The 15,237-nt window shown below is 46.2% G+C and overlaps 1 protein-coding gene across 10 annotated transcripts in view; it reads right to left on the bottom strand.

The window, feature by feature from the left end:
• Positions 1-15,237, bottom strand: part of Ubac2 (UBA domain containing 2) — a 146,458-nt gene that overhangs the window by 71,059 nt on the left and 60,162 nt on the right. For 3 of the 10 annotated variants that reach the window (XM_087586294.1, XM_087586283.1, XM_087586284.1), the window contains exon 1: positions 6,489-6,534. The gene's annotated coding sequence lies outside the window, so the exon portion shown is untranslated. 10 annotated transcript variants of the gene reach the window in all.

Below are 15,237 nucleotides of genomic sequence, written 5' to 3'. Positions count from 1 at the left end.
ACATACCTGTGTGTTAAGCTTTCCCGTCTTCTCCTCCCATCTTACCAGAGGTATGTGACTCTAGCTTGTCATCTGGCAAACTGGCAAAGTCATGACCAGTGAGCCTATCTTCAACTACTAAATGTTTCAATTCTACAGGTCCAGTCCAACCGGCCCTCAGCTTTCCACTCACGACACTCAGTGCTTATCTCCATTGCCAGGCAGAAGCTCGCACCAGAGCTGGCCATGCATGCCCTACTCACCTCTGCTTCAGAGAGCTTTCCTCCCCCTTCTCCTTCCCCTTCTCCTTTTCCTCCTCCTCCCCACCTCCTCCTCCTTCCCCTCCTCCCACTCCTTCTCCTCTTCCTCCTTTAACACTGACAGAACAGAAAACTATAAAAAACTCATCTAGGAAAATGGGTAGCTATTCACCTAATCCAATTCCTCTTTTATAATCTCATTTTTATTTCTAAAAGGATCATTCAGTTAATTTAAAAATTCTCAAAGCTACTCAGTTTACAATCTGTTAAATGTGGGACTAGAGAGATGACTTAGTGGTTAAGGGCATTGGTTGCTCTTCTAGAGGACCCAGGTTCAATCCCCAACACATACACGACTGCTTACAACTGTCTGTAAAACACACACAATTTAAGAGACGGTCAGGACAGTAAATACCAGATAAAAGCAACACTGGCTATAGTTTGAAGAGCTCAGAACTTTCTACAGTAAACTGCATTTACTTAAACATTCTTGATTTACACAATTCTGTGAATATGATGAGCAGATAGGCTTGTTCACACTAAGTCCAGAAAAGGAAACTGGCCAACCAGAGGCAAGATTGTGTGGATAGCCTTAATTCCACTGACTAGCCACGAAGCCACTGATCATGTAGACATAAAGGCATGAGAGGCTTTACTACTGTGTTAGGTCAGCAAACTACAAAACTCTTTTATAGGGCAAACCGCTCAACTCCAGGCAGGTTACTGAGGTAGTTTGCAGGGTGTGTGCTGCATGAAGACCTAGGTTTTGTGCACACAAAACCTGGCACAGTGGAAGCACAAAGAAAGGGTTCAATCACTTAATTGAACAGCACATGCTTTTCATAATCATTAATACTGTGGTGCCCACTGAAATCTCTGAGTTCTTATTTCTCAGTGACAAGAACTTACTCGAATGACCAATGATATACATATACATGTGCTAGGAGATCCTTCAGCTGTGTGCAGAACCAGAGCTCGTTAACCAACAACAAAGCTAGAGACAGAAGTATGACCAGTCTGCTTGGAAATAGTCTAGTATTTTAGGAGGCAAAAGTGGTGGTCCCAACAGCCAGGAAAGGCTGCATGCAACTTTGAAAAGGGACACACCCACCTTTAATTAGCCTTTAAAACTATCTATTTTGGTAACTTCTCAGCGTGCTGTAATTTGCTATTTTCCACAAAGCTTAAAAAAAAATCTGCTGGTTGGGTGTTCAGATGAAGACTGAGAACAAGAAGTGAGGGATGGCTGTCTTCTGGGCACGGGCTACATGAGGGTGCTACAGCTGACTGAAGCAAAGCCCACAACTAGAATGGCTGTGCGTCCTCATTCACCAGGCACCACTTCCACAAGCATCCAATCAACCCACTCAGTCACTTCGTGCCACACTGCTCACTGCTGAGGCCAGACACCAGGGCCACATGGAGGATGGAGCCAGGACACAAGTTCAACCTTCCTCCACTGCCTGCTGAACATGCTCACCAGGAACCACTGCAGTTCCTGTCTCTCACTAGGCCCCAGGCTTCCACTTCCTGTGGCTTTCTGTGCTAAGGACCTTCCTCCATCACCTTATCTGAACCTCACTCCATTTCCAAGAACAGTTTCTCTACAAACCCCATCTTTGCTATCCTCATCACCTGTACCCAATCCCCTTCCTCTGGTCGTCAGAGTTGCGTTCTCTCCTCTGCTAGCCCCTCAGAGCGCCACATCACCCCCTGTCCACGCTGACTGTTGCACAATTACATCACCGCTGCCTCTTCCACCTGGGCCCTCAGCTAGAGCCAGGAACTCTGGTTTCTTTAGGCGCCATGCAGAAAGCCAGATGTCTGCACCGATAGCCATCTAACCTACCAACTGCTGCATGGCAGACTGCGCTAACAACTTGTCAGGCTCCTTCAGGTTCCAAGGAGGCTGGGGTAGGGGTGCAGCTGCTGGGACTCAAGCACACCAGGTAAATGATCTACCACTGATGTACACCCTCAGCCTAAGTTTTAACTTACTAAACACCCCTGGCCTCCTCATTACAAAACTAACCTGCCCAAGGAAGTGGGGAACTTGCCCAGAGCCTCAGTCGTCGAGAGTCAGCTTGAGCACTGGGTCCTCACACCCACACTACACTTTCTCCATAAACAAAGAGTCACATGTCCCTCAGACAGCCTTGTAAGAGACATTTCCAGTGCCTTTGCATGTGTGCTCTGTGGTGTGTGTGACTCCTGCTGGCCCATGAGCTCCGGTAAGGTGACCTGTCAATTCTGGCTTACATATGAGACACAAGTGAGACTTGTTCTTCCAACCATTTCTACCTTGCCACAGAGACAGCCCCGAGTAAGGACAAGACTCCCACTTAGGCCTTATCTACCTGTGTTTAAACTTAAGCCCTGGGATTCTAGGTGCATTTGTTACTGCAACACAAGCTAGCCTAGTCTGATTAATTCAGTGTTTAACCTGCTTGGACAGAAGGAAAAAATACTACAGGATGAGGACGCTGAAGTGTGGTCACTGTTCAGCTCTGGTGCACAAACATGCTCTTCCCTTAGTTCATTCCCACTGGGCCATAATTCCACTCTCCAAGACTGACAACAAGTTCCCTATGGTCAAAAACATCAGAGTCTGAGTTCCTCTCCCACTCTCAAAGTCCTTCCGACCTAATTCCCCTGCACTGCTCAGGATGCACCTTCTGAGCCAACCTGCAGAGAAAACATCTGTGGTTCTCACTGGCTGTGTCATTCTGCTTCCTCTACACAGTTTAATTCTTACATCCAAATCATAGCCCTTCCTGATTCTTGTCTGATTGCTCCAAATCACCCAACTTCCTTTCTTCACTGTGTTTTAACTTTTCCAGTCTATGTCACATACTTGAACTTGAGGCACAGCGTTTTAAAACAAGGAAAATATCACGCTAGAGTGTAGACCTAAAGCTTCAGTTCTAGCCAGCTACTTGCAAACCTATCCAACTCTGTCCAGTACTGACTCAGTTCTGCATGTCAGTTCCCTGGTCAGTGACGAAGAGATGCTTACCTAATATGTAAGTCTGTCCAGCCATCATTTCTAGTGTATGAGCAATTATTAGTTCATTCTAATAACCACCAGCTAAAATGTTAAATGTTACTGGGGCTAAGACCCTGACCCTTACTGCTCCATTCTGGGAGGTTCTGGGAACAGCCCACTGAACACAGATAACACGCTGACTGCAGGTCACCACACTGTGGCTACAGGCTTTGCATTATAAAAGCTGACAGATGTGAAGCTTAGACTACTGCCTGTCATAACACCTTATGCAAGGACAGGTAATTAAAACATGCTCTGCATGAACTATTAATCATGCCAAACATACAGATCGGAAGGCGGAGTGACAAGGCTGGGTTTGCTTTCATTCCCTGCGGCCAGCGTAAGAACAGCTCTTATACTCCCTTCCACGTGTGGCAGGGGACATAACTGCTTCACATTTATTTCTGGTCACACAAATTCAAACTCAAGAGAACCTCTGCAGACAGCAGTTGTCAGGAACTAGAGGACAACATGTCAGGAAACACAAGACACCATTGAGTTCAATTCCAACTGTTTGTTTCCCTCAGAACACCAAAGCCCCTATCTTCACTGCTTGTCATTATTACTGCTTTTTTAGGTGTCCTGGCCTTTTCTTGTTAATAACGCAATCTCAAAGTCTTGCTTACACAAATAACCTAAAAGCTGCCCCCAGGCTGGGAATCACATTACTTTTTGTCCCACATGGGAACTACTATAGTCAATTCAAAACAAAAACTCGTAAGTTTTGGTTGGCTTTTATCTTTCCGTTTTCTCAGAGTGTGAGAAGATTTATTTCTGGGTTCTGTACTTGTAAGAATGACTTTTCCCATACAAGTTTTGAGGGGGGGGCAGGGGGAGGGAGGGGAGAGAGAGCAGTCTATCAGAGTGAATCTCAGTAGAGACTACAAAAGGCAGAATCATCTAAAAGAGTAACATTCTCATGTGACCCTGAGAACAGCTCCACACCATGCCTCAGTCCTGGAGGGCACAGAGGAAAGGCAGATGAAAGCTGTCACCATGAAGGGGCATATGGCATATGCTGCCTCTCTTCCCTCCCTCAGTAGGTAAAGTCTGAGAAAGACGATAGGAGTGGACTGGAAATTGTCTTGTCTAAAGCACAGCTGTGAAAACTCAGTTGAACCTACACACCTAACATGTGACAAGAAACTGAAGCAGTCCTCGGTCTGTCCCAGACGCCTCTAAAGCACAGCACACTGAAGCAGTCCTCAGTCTGTCCCAGACGCCTCTAAAGCACAGCACACTGAAGCAGTCCTCAGTCTGTCCCAGACGCCTCTAAAGCACAGCACACTGAAGCAGTCCTCAGTCTGTCCCAGACGCCTCTAAAGCACAGCACACTGAAGCAGTGCTCAGTCTGTCCCAGACGCCTCTAAAGCACAGCACACTGAAGCAGTCCTCGGTCTGTCCCAGACGCCTCTAAAGCATAGCACACTGAAGCAAGCAGTCCTCGGTCTGTCCCAGACGCCTCTAAAGAACACACATGAGTATCTCTGTCCTTAAGCACTCACTGTTTGGAGAACCACAGACTGCTAAATCTGAGGCAGACTCCTGGTTAAGAGTCACTGCAGACCTTGGCATGCAGGATTGAGGAAACAAATAGAGGGAAAACAGGGCAAATTCTCATTATCAACTTATTTGAAGTTGTATGGTGAACAAAGAGCTAGTCAGGTACTATTCTCTCCATATGATTAACACTTTCTGTAATGAAATTCTGAACTACACTAAGTAAGTATAGTCTCTGACACTTTCCCACAGTTACTGTGACAACAAGAATGGAAGCTGAAACTTGGGGATAGTTGAAAAAGGGGAGAGAAGGAGAAAGGGAAGCAAACGGAGAAGGGAGAAAGAACGAGATCCAATCACTGAGCTGCAGCAAACCAAATCATGTAAGAATACACAGTGACCACATTCACTCTAAGATCATAACAAATCTTCACCAAGTCCAGGAAGAGGTAGGTGATGGGGACAAAGTCAGTAGCAAAGAACAGGGTATATCAGAAATCCTCATGAGAATATGAACAATCTCATTCAGTCTCTGTCTCTGTCTCTGTCTGTCTCTCTCTGTCTCTGTCTCTGTCTGTCTCTCTCTCTGTCTCTCTCTCTGTCTGTCTCTGTCTCTCTCTGTCTCTCTGTCTGTCTGTCTCTCTCTGTCTCTGTCTGTCTGTCTCTGTCTCTCTCTGTCTCTCTCTCTGTCTGTCTCTGTCTCTCTCTGTCTCTCTGTCTGTCTCTCTCTGACTCTGTCTGTCTGTCTCTGTCTCTCTCTCTGTCTCTCTCTCTCTCTGTCTCTGTCTCTCTCTCAATCTGGACATACTGCTTTGCACACACATACATGTATGAAATAAAATATAACAGTGATATTCTTTGAATGACTACTCTGTCAACCATGATTCAGTTACAGGGAATGGATACCGCTCAAAGTACTTTGTATAGAAAAAGATTCAGTGCCCAGAACTGGGCTCTTATAAAGTTACTGGAAGAACTCCAAGGGGAGATCCAGGTGTGCTTCCAGAAATGGTCTTCTGAAACTACACATGAGAAACACCATGAACCACCAAGAGAACTGCTTGTTTCATCCTGCCGGGTCTGCTGAGCTGTATCAACAAAAGGCAGATCCTCTGTACTGGCTCTCCAGCTCATGCTGAACTCAAGAGCCACATGAGAAAGGTGAACCATACGTGACTCATGAACAAGACTGAGGCTCCCCACCAGCCTCCACGCACATGCCTGAATACATACACATGTGGGGACACAGGTAAAGTTTACTCATATGCGCAAAGCCCTGGGATTGGTCCCCATAACAGTACTGTGCCACCAAATTAAAATACAAGTTTAAAATCTTAAGAAAAAGAAAATTCTACCATTTTTTCCTTAATATTCATTTTATAATGTTACTCCACATATTTTTCTCCATGTTGTTGTTAGTATCAATTGACAAGCTGATCCTTGGTCTCGTTATTTCTTTTCAATAACAAATATTTAAATGTCTACTTAATACATCTTAACAATGTAACTTAAGTATCAGCCACAGAAGTCATGATAGGTCACCTCGGAACCTCAGCTTATGTCACAAGTGGTATTAAATATGAACTACGAAGAGTCTTGAGTTGACTCTAGCTTTGTGCTATCTAGGATGTTCTGCTCCCCCACAGATGCACACCCGCCCCGTGCCTGGCCCCCCAGAACTGCCACAGGCCTGGCCTCCTCACCTCAGATAACAGAAGAATATAGCGATTTCAGAGCTCAGCGTGCAACACACACACATGCAATTCTACCCTAAAATAGTGCGAGACTATTTTTGAGTGTTGTGTATTTTGCTATGGTTACCAAGACCTGGTTAGGATTTTGAAATTTTTTTCTTAGAACAATACAGCGATCTGAATCTAAAATCTTTCATAAGGTGCAACTTTCCAACGATAAACAAGAACAGGAAGCGAATCTTGACTACAACTACACTTCCACTTCCCCTGCTGTGAGGTGATCTACTTTGCTGTCACCTGAGTCTGACTTGACTCGCACGAGATTTCCCATCATCCAATCGTAAAGTTATTCACACTTTTATTTCTGTTTGAGCACAAGTTATTTCCTATCGGACTGGAAATTGTGACATACTCAAATATTTTAAGTCCAAGAGGAAGACAGCTGAAGCAAAGGACTTGAGGGCCAAAGCCTTACAAAGCAGAAGTGAAAACAGATGTTAAACTTCTCTGAACAAGTTTTTACTCACAGCTTCCACCAAAGCCTACTCAGTCGACTTCTAGAAAATCCTGTCTGATGGGGGGAAGGGGCCACAAGCTTCACAGGCCATGACCTACCGCTGAGCAGCCCCCTTGGGCATCAGTTGCTAATACCTGGAAGCAGTGAGGGGAAGCGGGGCTGGGTACTGGACAGGAAGGGACAGTGAGGTCCAGGCCAGGTGTGATAGCACATGACTGTAATATTACCACGTAGGCTGAGGTAGGAGGAATTGTGAGTTCACAGTCAGCTTGGGATAGAGTTCCAGGCTGGCCTAGACTGCACAGTGAGAACTTATTCTCTAAACTGAGCAAAGAATGAAGCCGCGGTGTCAAAAGTACCAACGCTGAGGCAACTCTAGTTTAACAATGTCACTGCCCTTCACGCTGGAGTAGAAAATCATGTTTCCCACAACCTTCAGATGATAGCTCACAGAGCCTTTTAAGCAGAATATATTACATACCCTGGCAAGATGTTCTGGCCATAAAGTTTAAGTGTCTTACCACATGAACAAAGTCCCCAAGGGAGAGCGAGTGAGTGCACAGCACTGTGACGCTGGAGGCACCATTAGCATCTCCCACCACTGTCATTTCCTCTCATAACATTCTCCACTGCCAAATGCACAAGCAGGACTCACTGGCTCTTGGTCCCTTCCTGCCCTATCTCCCACCACTGAGCTGCCTTCCTCCAGCTCACAGAAAACCTGCTGAAAGGTGCTTCGGAGCCTGTTTCCTCAATGAAGCCCCACCTCCCAGGGTCACTCTGAGGACAGCTGGTTATGTCCCAAAGGCCAGGACATCTGGCTCAAGGCCAAGTGTTAGGTACCTGGTGCCACACACTCAAACTCTGAATCAATGCAAAAATTTGAGAACCTTTTGCATGAGAAAGATATTCTGTGAAAATGCAAATAAACGGATTCTGTGCTAGGTAGGGTTGGGCAAATGATTTAAAAACAAACCCAAAACAAACAAAAATGTTTCCACCTTTTTAAAGGTATCACTGATGCCAGTTCTTTTTTTCACGTGAGCCCAGGAACTTGTGTGCAGTCTCCTCCTGAGCTACACTCCAGAAAGGTAAAGCTCAATTCTTGTACTCTTTTTATACCTAGTATCTCTTAGGAAATGATTCCTGCAAAAGAACCCAGGAAGCGGCTGGTGTGGCAGGTGAAGATTTCCGCAGCAGCTGCATGCTTTGGGTATTACGGACATTCTCACTGCTGCATGCTGAAGGACCGAAGAGACAGCAAGATTCCCCTGAGAGTGGTCAAATTGGTAAAAAAAAAAACATTACAATCCCGGGAGAGCACCCAGTAAGGGCAAGTGACACAGAGCTCAAGTCTGCCTGGCAAAGGCAGATGAAGAGAGAGAGGAGGATGCAATTGGGCAGAGAGGCTGAAGGAGGGGAGGGAGTGCTGAAAACAAGGCCTGAGACACTCGCTGTGGCTCCCTAAGGTGCCTTACTCCAAGTCAGAACAGGCTAGGGACCTTCTACAGGGCAAAGGCAAGACCTCAGCTAGAGGTGAGCCTGGGAGAGACGGAGGACATGTGGCTCTGAAGACATGGCATCGGGGGCAATTAGGTGGCCACTAAAACAACCTAACAGAAGGAAGCAGAATACACTTCTGTGCACTTAGTCTAGCAGACCCACACCCCACCCACACACCCCACCACCCACCTCCAGTGCCCACCATGGAGGCCCACTATGCTGAGGAAGAACTATTCCCTCAATGTTTGTATCCCCTAAATTTCACAATGAAATTTTTAAATGAATTCATTTCATGTGTATGAGTGATTTGCCAATATGTGTGTCTGTGTACCATATATGCAGCTGGTGCATGTTGAGATCAACGGAGAGCATCAGATCCCCCTGGAACTAGTTGTGAACCACCCTGTGGATGTTAGAACGGAGTAGATGTCCATCGGAAGGACAACACACATGCTCTTAACTGCCGAGCCATCGCTCCAGCCCTTTAAAATCCAATGTGGTGACAGTAGGAGGTTGGGTTTTTGGCAGGTTAGGCCTAGAGTTCAGTCTTGATAGATGGGTGTCCTTACAAAAGACACTAGATAAATACTTCATCTCTCCTGCCATGGGAGGTCAAAGAGACAGACAGCAAACAGGCCTTCGCCAAACTCCAAATATGCTGGTTCCCTGATCCTGACCTTTCCAGCCTCTTGATGGTAAGAAATACATCTGTATGTCAGTATTTTGTTACAGGAGCCTGAGCAGAACAAGGCACTGAGCTATCACAGGAAAGAGAGATGGACATGGTCTCTCGTTTTCACAAAGCATATATTCTAGTAAGGAGGCAGGCATCAAACAACTCCTTCCGCATTACATCATGAAATAATGATTTCTATGAAATCATTAGCAATACTGAAAATAAAGGGGGGAAACCAACCCACATGAGACGGTGACCCAGTGGAGTTGGTAAAGGTGGGAGAAGCAGCACCTCAGGATATGACCTGGAAGCGTCCCCCGTCACTGCTGAATGGTGGCTACTTACCTCTCATACCTTTCATTCTAAATAAAACAGAGAAAAGGGTTTTTTCTTTAGTCAGTTTTGTTTTGTGCAATCACACTCAAATCTTTATTTACTAAAGTCTCTGAATGGTCTAACCAAACTAACAGGCATTGCTGGGAGGGAACAAGGAGACTGGAAACAGGCAAATATAGGCGACTGTAAAAGTAACTTTTATTGTCAACAACTGCATTGCCTGATGCAATTGCTGTCTCCGAGACTCACTGCCTCCATCTGCTAACCTTGGCCTAGTCCTGGAAGCTTCTAGCCTCCACACAATCTTATCTAAGCCTAGAATGTTTCAGCCTCTGAGACGTGCTGCTGAATAGGCCTAACCTTTCTTAGTTCACTCTGAACTCTGGCTGGCTGGCTCACCTCAGCTGCTCTGGCTCAAACTCCTCTCCGAGCTGACTGACTCAATCTGGCTTCTCTCAGCTTCTCACTGAACTGCTCTGTCTGGCTTCAAACTAACTCTGGCCATCTGTGTTGATCTCCTGGCTCTTCATTCTCCTGCTTGTTCTGTCGTCACCTGTATCTAGTCTGTTCTCTCTTTAACCTGTCTCTGTAAAACCCTCCCAGTTAAACTGCTTGCTAGCTCATGTGTTTGCACTCTCTCACTCTGTCTCTGTCTCTCTCCTTCCCCCTAACCCCCTCACTCTCTCTCAAGTCACCTCTCTTTCCCCTCTATTTTCATGAGAGTTGGACAATATCCTATCTGTCACATCTTTCTCTGACTTGTCTGCCACTCAACTAGACATCACACTTAAACATAGTTGCTTCGTTCTACAAACTAACTTTACCTTCATTGTTTGGGGTTAAAGGTGGGTACTAAGGGCCTGTCTGTATTCCATCCAGAGTTGCCATGTTGCTGGGTAAAAGCCTAAATTCGGACTGCCAGCAATCATGTAAAAGCAGGCATGGCAGTCTGAAACACCATAACTGGGTGTAGAGAGTGGAGACAGGATGATGCTGGATGATGCTAGATGATGTTTGCCAGTCAGTCTACTGTACTAGTGCAACCCAGATTCAGAGAACGAGCCTGCCTGTCTGAAAAATTAGGGTGGGCAACAGAGGAAGCTACCCAAAGTGTGCAAGTGTGCATGAGTGAGCGCACGTGTGTGTGTGTGTGTGTGTGTGTGTGTGTGTGTGTGTGTGTGTGTTCCGAGGCCTTAGCTATGCTAGAGCATTTATCTTCAACAACTGACCAGGAACAAAAAAATCTGAATATCTGTTGTAAAAAATACTCAGGCCATGCTCTACATGCGGCAGACAGAATGAACCGTTAAGGCCAGCCTATTCTCGGATTTTATTGTGACTAGAAGGCCATGTGATTTGAAAGTCCATTGTTCTGGGGTAAAATTCCAACTCTAACAACCGAGCTACCGATCCCTATACATATTTATTTTGTTCAAGAATGTTTTTTTGCCAGTAAAACACCCAGGCTTATCAGCTAAACAGGGTTCTTCTTAATAGAAATTAAAGGGGAGTCAACAGTATGGTGCCCACTAAAGTCTAGCTGGTCTAACCAACATTTTTAAGTCCACTAAGATGACCATTTCAAATGTGGAGGTCCTGTTTGCTCTATCTTGAGAAATTTCTCTTGTCAATGATCACCTTTCAGGCTATGATAATCTAGGTCAAGTTCACACCAGATCAATAGTTTAGAAAGTCAACTGTTGCTTTTTGTTAACTGTGCCCACAATACCCACTTCCCTTAAAAGTATTCCAACGGCTGATAGTCAAACTGACCACAGATGAGGTAAGCAGAGCTCGCTGTGGCTGGTCGAGACAGCCCAATCCCTGACACGTTCAAGGCAGTTAACACCACTGCTTGATACCAACTGTGTCATCACAAGTAAACAGGCACAAACCTAGGAAAGGAACAGACAACGTATTGATGACTGATTCCTTTAAATATGTCTGACTGACCAGGCTAGTTTACGAAACAATTCTGGTGCGGTGGGTTTGTTTCTTGACCTTCTGTGTTCTCTGCCCTCAAGCACTGGCTTTAAAACTGTGCACAGAAGGAGGACAACTGTGCATCAGCCAGAGGTGAGGACTTCGAGAAACCTGTAATCTGCTCAAGACAACAGTGAGGGCCCAGCTGTGATCCTGGTGGTGCGGCAGATCTCGCTGAAACTGGGTGCTTTCAGAAGTTAGCATCAGCGTCCCGTGTGGTGCTGAGCTGCTCCCTCCTGCTCCTGCCACTGCCCTCACTGAGTGTAGAGAAGGGGAGACGACCAGAACACAATTTGTAGAGAAATAAGGCAGAATTGTTTGCTCCTCGGTTGCTGTGCTAAACACCATGAGGCACCAGAGGCAGCTAAGAAGAAAAGGATTTATTTGGCTTATGCTGTCATGTCACAGACATGAGGGAAGTCAGGGTGGGAACGGATGCAGACAGCATGGAGGTACACTGCTTACTGGCTTGCTCTCCAAGACTTGTTCAACTTGTTTTTATTCAACCCAAAACCACTGCCCAATGTGACCGTGCTGAGGTGGACTGGGCTCTCCCCTCTCAAGTCATATCAAGAGAGTGGCAGGCCGACCTGATGGAAGCAGTCTTCCCAGGTGACTACAGCTGGTGTAAAGCTGACAGAAGCACACAGGGCATGATGAGTCCTGAAGTGATGTTTATGTCAGGGTGGCTGAGCAGGAGTGCTGGCGAAGGAAGCTGTGTGCAGCACAAGAGACCCAGGACACAGGCTTGTGGAGTGCCAGCCTGGGGCAGGATCCCAGCAGCAGTTCTCAGGCTTTCCTCCTTCCTGACTTTCTAGGAATCAGAGAAGGGCACTGGCTGAACTGCAGCGCAATCCCACCCACAGCACTCGGCAGCCACCTTGTCTATCTCTCACTGAAAGAGGAGGAGGAAAGGTTTTTGGCACCCCTTTAAGATACAACCTGAGAACCACCAAAATGGTAGACACAGTTATGCTAAGACAATTATACCTCTCCCTAGAGAAGCTGAGACCCGCAGACTTGGGTAGTCTAAATCACACCGAGTAAAACAATTTGAAACGTCACACCTTCCCCTTTTTTGGGGGGTGGGGGAGGTATATTCTCTCAATGGGGATATAAACAAGACACTCTTCTCCAGACCCACCCCTCACAGCAGCTTTACCCTTTACCCTTTACCCTTCCTGTGACCCGCATCCCTTCGCAAAGGGAAGACTCTTTCCCTTGAGGGCCTGTGAGGCTGTTTCCAAGGTAGTTTCTTTCTAATGCTTTCCCACCTGAAGGTCCAGTCATGACCTGGCCCTCTGTCCCAGTAAAGCTCACCCCTGAAGGGCTACTTAAGTGTGCTCCTTCCCACTAAGAAACTCCTGTTCCAGTCTGTTCTTCTCTTCAGCATACTTCCTCTACTTTCCCTGGGACAAACTCTCTTCTGAGGGCCTCTTTCTTAAGCCTCGTGGAAGTCTCTATTTAAAATATCTTTAATAAAATTTTCAGCTATGCCTCAGGACATCAGCTGGTCCTGGGATTCTTTTCAGCCTCCAAGCCATGAATCCTGGTTTGTCCTGAGTAGAGGCCCTGAGGCTAATGAAGGCAGGAGGGTGGAACTGAACCTCTGTCCTCTCACCACTAGCAAAATGACCTTTTCTAAAAAATCTGAGTACTTTAGAAGTAATAGGGTCAATGGAAAGAACACTGATTTCACAATTGCCAGTGCTCTTAAAACACAGAGGAAAACAATGCTGCCAGGTAAGGAGCCTTGCACTCATGGCCTTATCTGTTCCATTTCTTACAACTCTCTAGAATGACATGGAGGGTTTCTCGAAAAGCACACACCACATTGACAAAGAGCCTGAAATAATAAAATTTTCCTAACAGGAACTCAGTAACTGTTCTTTCGGCCATGAAAACAGTTCAAGTGGAAAGCTGCAGTCCTTCCTCTAGCTATCAGAGCATTGAGACAATGTGCCCCAAAGAACTGCAAATCCCCAGAAACCTCACTCATGCAGGAGTACAAGGCAGCTGTGCCAGCCAGAGGAAGGACTTGCCTACCAGGAAGACAGTTACAGAAGCCCAGACAGCGGTGCTGGGGCGACAGCGGTGCTGGGGTGACAGCGGTGTGCTGAACTCCTTGCCCACTGCAGCCGGCCTCCTGCCTCTGACTAAGCCTAAAGCTCACTGTAGTACCAGGCTGACTTGTTCCTCGTTGTTCCTTTTCTTAAAGCAGCACCTGAATTAATCTCCTTTTGCAGCTTCCCCGATACTTGTTTAACTGGCTGAGAATGAGAGGTTATTCTGGACATTAAGGCTTAGACTCTACCAACTATAGTAACCAGTATCAATTCAGACTCGAGCCTGTGAGAACAGCAGCAGACCAGGATTAATATGCAAACTACGGGATTGATATGCAGCTCCTGGATTAATACGCAAACTACTCAGACACCCTGCAGGACCAGCATCTTCTGCAACCATAAGAGGCAGCCAGAAACTGATGGCTCTCACCACTCTGCCTACTTACAGACTGAGGTGGGATAAGCAAATTCTATTTAGTCTTTGTGCCACGTTCCTGGCAGAGAGCTCCTAAACCCCTGGGATTTCCTTCGTGTAAGAAGTGGCTTCACCCACAGAGTCTGCCCCTTTCAGCAGCTTCTGAATCATGCTGACCAGGGTCCTTAGGGCAGAGCCCTAGACAGCCTCAGAGGGAACCAGAAGGGCCAAGACAGTAGAGGATGGGAACTTTTACCCAATCTGTCTCCAGGAAGAGGCGGGAAGAGCTGGGATCCCTCCTGCATCTGCCTCCTCAGTCTATGATCACGGGTACATGCTACCACATCCAGGTCTGTATGTGGGTGCTGTGGATCTAAGCTTACAAAGCAAGCACTTTCTCAACTGACCCATTTCTCCAGCCCCATCACTCCACTTTTAACTAGATCTCAAATATGAACAGCCAAAGGCTCAGGGAGTTATGTAAAACTTCCCTAATATCAAAACCAGAAAATCACAAGTAGAAAGAGAATTCAGAAGAAACAAACTCTAGAAAGAAATGACATCTTGGAGGAATCTGGGCAGTTATTCCTCAGTGTCACAGGAAGGTAAATCACCATGGCTGTGAAACAAACACAAGACACCAAGAAAAAGGAACAGCCAGGAAGTTAAAAGAGAGCTAGTTACAGTTAACACTGAGATCACCAAAATATTTACTCAAATAAAGAACAAGCCAACAGCTGAGGAGCTCAGTCGCTCAGTCACTAAAGAAATGTGAACTGCAATTATAGTACAGTGTGTCCCTCAACTCCACAATGAGTAAAACAAAAAGACTCTAACACTTTTGAAGGTGAGCTACCCTGTCAAAAGGATACTCAAACTCCAAGAAGAGGAACCAAGGCTTCCTACCCACAGCCACAAGAATGAGTCACTCTGGAAAATGAGTCTTCAGGTAACACTGGTCCCTGCTGACAGGAACAGGATCAATACATTGCTTTGAAATTCCTGACCAACAGGAGATAGGCTACAATCTTCAACAGCCAAGCATGGTACCCTTCAGTTCAGCATCTAACAATCCAGGCATCAGCAAACAGCAGCTTGTCCACAGCAGAAGAGGGAAAGGAGGACCATGAAATACTGCGGCGACACCCAAAGTACCAGCAAAGCCATTGCATCAACACTGCTGTGGAGAAGCATGGTGCCGTGACGTACCACAACACTACACTACTAATGACAAAGCTGCCTACAGCTACAAGGGGGAACCA

This window comes from Rattus norvegicus, chromosome 15, assembly GCF_021556685.1.
Source record: "Rattus norvegicus strain SHRSP/BbbUtx chromosome 15, alternate assembly SHRSP_T2T, whole genome shotgun sequence".
In the NCBI taxonomy this organism is placed as follows: Eukaryota; Metazoa; Chordata; class Mammalia; order Rodentia; family Muridae; genus Rattus; species Rattus norvegicus.
Note: the sequence above shows the minus strand (reverse complement) of the source record. Positions and strands in the feature narration are given on the sequence as shown.